General features: G+C 37.1%; 1 non-coding gene across 1 annotated transcript; it reads left to right on the top strand.

Moving 5' to 3' along the window:
- Nucleotides 1-1,194: 1,194 nt before the first annotated feature.
- Nucleotides 1,195-1,302, top strand: LOC148578171 (small nucleolar RNA R71). Its single transcript, XR_015903047.1, has one exon. It is a non-coding gene; the product is annotated as a small nucleolar RNA R71 (small nucleolar RNA).
- The last annotated feature ends 4,940 nt before the right edge of the window (nucleotides 1,303-6,242 follow it).

Here is a 6,242-nt window from a genome sequence, read left to right as displayed (position 1 = left end):
TATCCCTGACCCAAGGTCACATAGATCCTTCTCAAAGGCCATGGTGCCTATGGTACAAGGTATTAAAAACTTTCCAGGATCCTGTTTCTTCTGAGGCAATGTCAGTTGATCCAGATCACTCAGTTCATTGATGAGCAAGGGAGGTTCATCTTCCCAAGTCTCATTACCAAATAACTTAGCATTCAGCTTCATGATTGCACCAAGGTACTTGGCAACTTGCTCTTCAGTGACATCTTCATTCTCTTCAGAAGAAGAATACTCATCAGAGCTCATGAATGGCATAAGGAGGTTCAATGGAATCTCTATGGTCTCTAGATGAGCCTCAGATTCCTTTGGTTCCTCAGAGGAAAACTCCTTATTAGTCACTAGACGTCCCAGGAGGTCTTCCTCACTGGGATTCATGTCCTCTCCATCCCTTGTAGGTTCGGCCATGATGGTTAAATCAATGGCCTTGCACTCTCTTTTTGGGTTCTCTTCTGTATTGCTTGGGAGAGTATTAGGAGGGATTTTAGTGACTCTTTTACTCAGTTGGCTCACTTGTGCCTTCAAATTTCTAATTGAGGACCTTGTTTCATTCATAAAACTTAAAGTGGCCTTAGATAGATCAGAGACTATATTTGCTAAGCTAGATGGATTCTGCTAAGAATTCTCTGTCTGTTGCTGAGTGGATGATGGAAAAGGCTTGCTATTGCTGAACCTATTTCTTCCACCATTATTAAAGCCTTGTTGAGGCTTTTGTTGATCATTCCATGAGAAATTTGGATGATTTCTCCATGAGGGATTATAGGTGTTTCCATAGGGTTCACCCATGTAATTCACCTCTGCTATTGCAGGGTTCTCAGGATCATAAGCTTCTTCTTCAGAAGATGCCTCTTTAGTACTGTTGGATGATTCCTTCAATCCATTCAGACTCTGAGAGATCATATTAACTTGCTGAGTCAATATTTTATTCTGAGCCAATATGGCATTCAGAGTATCAATTTCAAGAACCCCCTTCCTCATAAGCATCCCATTATTCACAGGATTCCTTTCAGAAGTGTACATGAACTGGTTATTTGTAACCATGTCAATGAGCTCTTGAGCTTCTGCAGGCATTTTCTTTAGGTGAATTGATCCACCTGCAGAATGGTCCAATGACATCTTAGATAGTTCAGACAGACCATCATAGAAGATATCCAGGATGGTCCATTCTGAAAGCATGTCAGAAGGACACCTTTTGGTCAGTTCCTTGTATCTCTCCTAGGCTTCATAGAGGGATTCACCTTCTTTCTGTCTGAAGGTTTGAACATCCACTCTAAGCTTACTAAGCTTTTGAGGAGGAAAAAACTTGGCTAAGAAAGCCGTGACCAGCTTATCCCAAGAGTTCAGACTATCCTTAGGTTGAGAGTCTAACCATATTCTAGCTTTGTCTCTTACAGCAAATGGGAAAAGCATAAGCCTGTAGACCTCGGGATCAACCCCATTGGTCTTAACAGTATCACAGATCTGCAAGAATTCAGTTAAGAACTGAAAAGGATCTTTTGATGGAAGTCCATGAAACTTGCAGTTCTGTTGCATCAGAGAAACTAATTGAGGTTTAAGCTCAAAATTGTTTGCTCCAATGGCAGGGATTGAGATGCTTCTTCCATGTAAATTGGAATTAGGTGCAGTAAAGTCACCAAGCATCTTCCTTGCATTGTTATTATTTTCGGCCATGTCTCCTTCTTTTTTGAAAATTTCTGTCAGATTTTCTCTAGAGAGTTGTGCTTTAGCTTCTCTTAGCTCCCTCTTCAGAGTCCTTTCAGGTTCAGGATCAGCCTCAACAATAATGTTCTTATCCTTGTTCCTGCTCATATGACAAAGAAGGAAATAACAAAGAAAATATGGAATCCTCTATATCACAGTATAGAGATTCCTTTATGGGAGTAGAAGAAGATAGGAATAGAAGAAGGAGAATCCAAACACAAGGGTGAGGAGTGGGTTCGAATTCTTAGATGAAGAGGAGTGTTAGTAAATAAATAAAATAATTATAAGGAGATGAGAGGGGGAGAGAATTTCAAAAATTAAATAAAAAGAAAAGAAAAATATTTTTGTTTTTAATTAAAATTTGAATTAAAATTCGAAAATAAAAAAGAAAAATGAAATTAAATTAAGTTCAAAACAATTAATTAACTAAAAAGGAATTTTTGAAAAAGAGGAAGGGATTTTCGAAAATTAGAGAGAGAGAGAGAGAGAGTTAGTTAGGTAGTTTTGAAAAAGATATAATTGAAGCAAAAAGATAGGATTACAAAAAAAAAAGGATTTGAAAATTAATTTTGAAAAGATAAGAAGTTAGAAAGAAGTTAGAGAAGATTTTGAAATTAATTTTGAAAAAATATATGATTGAAACTTAATTTGAAAAAGATTTTAAAAAAATTTAAAAAGATTTGATTTTGAAATCAAAGTTGATTACTTGACTAACAAGAAACTAAAAAGATATGATTCTAGAGTTTAAAGGTTGAATCTTTCTTACTAGGCAAGTAACAAACCAAAAATTTTTGAATCAATCATATTAATTGTTAGCATTAATTTCGAAAATATGAAATAAAAATAAGAAAAAGATTTTGAAAATAAATTTTGAAAATTTCGAAATTATGAAAGAAAAATGAAAAAGATTTGATTTTTGAAAAAGATTTGAAAAAGGTAGAATTTTTAAATTGAAAATTTGATTTGACTCATAAGAAATAACAAGATTTTAAAAATTTTTGAAAAAGTCAACTCAAATTTTCGAATTTGATGAGAAGAAAAAGGGAAAGATATTTTTTTATTTTTTTTGAATTTTTAATGATGAAAGAGAAAAATAACAAAAAGACTCAAAACATGAAGATTATGAATCAAAACACATGATGCATGCAAGAACACTATGAATGTCAAGATGAACACCAAGAACACTTTGAAGATCAAGATGAACATCAAGACTCATTTTTGAAAATTTTCAAGAAAAGAAAAACATGCAAGACACCAAACTTAGAAATTTTCAAACTTTAGACACTAACAAATTGAAAATGCATATGAAAAACTAGAAAAGACACAAAACAAGAAAATATAAAGATCAAAAAAGAAGACTTGTCAAGAACAACTTGAAGATCATGAAGAACACATGCATGAGTTTTCGAAAAATGCACAAATTTTTAAACATGCAATTGACACCAAACTTAAAAATTGACTCAAGACTCAAACAAGCAACACAAAAATATTTTTGATTTTATGATTTTATAATTTTTTTGGATTTTTAAAAATTAATTGGAAAAGGAAATAAGGATTTCAAAATTTTTAATAGGAATTCTAGGAATCTTGCAATGTTAGTCTAAAGCTCCAGTCCAGGAATTAGACATGGCTTACTAGCCAGCCAAGCTTTCAGTGAAAGCTCCAGTCCAAAACACTAGACATGGCCAATGGCCAGCCAAGCTTCAGCAGATACGAATCAGTCATACAACAGCTGATACTTCATCCAACTTCATATGCTGATAAGTGGAAGCCTCGGTCCAAATGAATTAGACATGGCTTTACAGCCAGCCAGGCTTCAACGTGCTTCATGAAACACTAGAATTCATTCTTAAACATTTTTGAATAAAAATATATTATTATTTTTTTGTGATTTTTTTCGAAAATAAGAATAATAAAAACAAAAAGGTTAAAATTAAAATAAAGTTGCCTAATCTGAGCAACAAGATGAACCGTCAGTTGTCCAAACTCGAACAATCCCCGGCAACAGTGCCAAAAACTTGGTATGCGAAATCGTGATATTCAACAATGGCGCCAATGGCTTGGTGCTCTCAAACGTGAATCACACTTAGTCACAATTCCGCACAACTAACCAGCAAGTGCACTGGGTCGTCTAAGTAATAAACCTTACGTGAGTAAGGGTCGATCCCACGGAGATTGTCGGCTTGAAGCAAGCTATGGTCACCTTGTAAATCTCAGTCAGGCGGATTCAAATGGTTTTATGAATTGATAAGTAAAAGATAAATAAAATATAACTAGGATAGAGATACTTATGCAATTCATTGGTGAGAATTTTAGAAAAGCGTATGGAGATGCTTTCGTTCCTCCTGACCCTCTGCTTTCCTGCTGTCTTCATCCAATCATTCCTACTCCTTTCCATGGCAAGCTTTATGTAGGGCATCACCATTATCAATAGTTACGTCCCATCCTCTCAGTGAAAATGGTCCAAGATGCTCTGTCACAGCACGGCTATTCATCTGTCGGTTCTCGATCATACTGGAATAGGATCTATTGATCCTTTTGCGTATGTCACTACGCCCAGCACTCGTGAGTTTGAAGCTTGTCACAGCCATCCCATCCCAGATCCTACTCGGAATACCACAGACAAGGTTTAGACTTTCCAGATCTCAGGAATGGCCATCCACGGGTTCTAACTTATACCACGAAGATTCTAATATCTCGGACTCGGTCCCCTGTATTAGATATCCAAGAGATACCCATTCAATCTAAGGTAGAACGGAAGTGGTTGTCAGGTACGCGTTCATAAGTTGGGAATGATGATGATTGTCATGATCATCACATTTACATTGAAGTGTGAATGAATATCTTAGAAGCGGAATAAGTTTGTATTGAATAGAAAAATAATAGTACTTTGCATTAATCCATGAGGAACAGTAGAGCTCCACACCTTAATCTATGGTGTGTAAAAACTCTACCATTGAAAATACATAAGTGATGAAGGTCCAGGCATGGCCGAGAGGCCAGCCCCCAAACGTGATCTAAAGATGAAACTAAAGATGTAAATACAATAGTAAAAAGTCCTATTTATACTAAACTAGTTACTAGGGTTTACAGAGATAAGTAAATGATGCAGAAAGCTACTTCCGGGGCCAATTTGGTGTGTGCTTGGGCTGAGCATTGATCTTTACACGTGTAGAGGCTTCTCTTGGAGTTGAACGCCAGTTTGTAACCTGTTTCTGGCGTTTAACTCCACTTTGCAACCTGTTTCTGGCGTTTAACTCCAGAATGCAGCATAGAACTGGTGTTAAACGCCAGTTTGCGTTATCTAAACTCAGGCAAAGTATGGACTATTATATATTTCTGGAAAGCCCTGGATGTCTACTTTGCAACGCAATTGAGAGCGCTCCATTTGGAGTTCTGTAGCTCCAGAAAATCTACTTTGAGTGCAGAGAGGTCAGAATCCAACAACATCTGCAGTCCTTTTTCAGCCTGAATCAGATTTTTGCTCAGGTCCCTCAATTTCAGCCAGAAATTACCTAAAATCACAGAAAAACACACAAACTCATAGTAAAGTCTAGAAATGTGATTTTTATTTAAAAACTAATAAAAATATACTAAAAACTAACTAAATCATACTAAAAACTATGTAAAAACAATGCCAAAAAGCGTATAAATTATCCGCTCATCACCCACCTGCCTCGGGCTCATGGGCAGACTCTTTCTTTCTTGCACCAGACCTTGTTCTCTGAGACATGTATCGAGCTTGCTTCTTGGATTGCTTACTTGGCTGAGGGGTTCTCTTAGAGGAATGAGGTACTTGTTTCCTTTTCCCTCTGTGAGACATAGACCCACTGACAACATCTTCCCCACTCTCACTGTTACTTTCGTTACCGGGAGGTGGAGGTGCATACGCCTCATCCTCTGGCTCTCGTAACTATCGTGCTCCATCAACGACTGATCCAATTCATCCACCTCGACACGAACACCACCTTCCTCTACCTCTTTGTTTTCCTTACCAGCACAATCTACAGCCTCCGGGTCATCAATAGGATGATAAAAAAATATGTAGAACTCATCAATATCTTTGTTTCTCATCTTTGCCTGGTGCATCTGGTTGATGCCTGCATCTCCCCTCAGAACATGCAGCCCTGACTCTATATCCTTGCTCTTTGGATCATACCAGTATGCCTCCTTGTATGATTGATATCCCAGTCCTTTGAACAATGTTATCAAGTCACCAAAATTTACAAAATCCAGGTCTATTAGTGGGAACCTCTCAACCTTACCATCCAGGTAAACTGATTCACCAGTCGGGGCCCTTTGAAAGTAGCCCCCGTGATGAAAAACAGGAACCACGAAAATATCTACCATTTGCAGCATTGTTTGACTCAACGATTAGCACTAAGCATTAGCAAATACACAACTACCTTTCACCTAAATCCCACACAACCCATGCCTTTCCCAACACTACATTACACCTAAACCCTAACCCACGACATGCATAGCAGATAACGTTCGAAAGTAACAATCCCATTCAG

Source organism: Arachis ipaensis, chromosome B1 (genome assembly GCF_059453495.1).
Source record: "Arachis ipaensis isolate K30076 ecotype BB chromosome B1, ASM5945349v1, whole genome shotgun sequence".
NCBI lineage: Eukaryota > Viridiplantae > Streptophyta > Magnoliopsida > Fabales > Fabaceae > Arachis > Arachis ipaensis.
The sequence above is the reverse complement of the archived record's forward strand: the minus strand, read 5'-3'. Positions and strand labels throughout refer to the sequence as shown.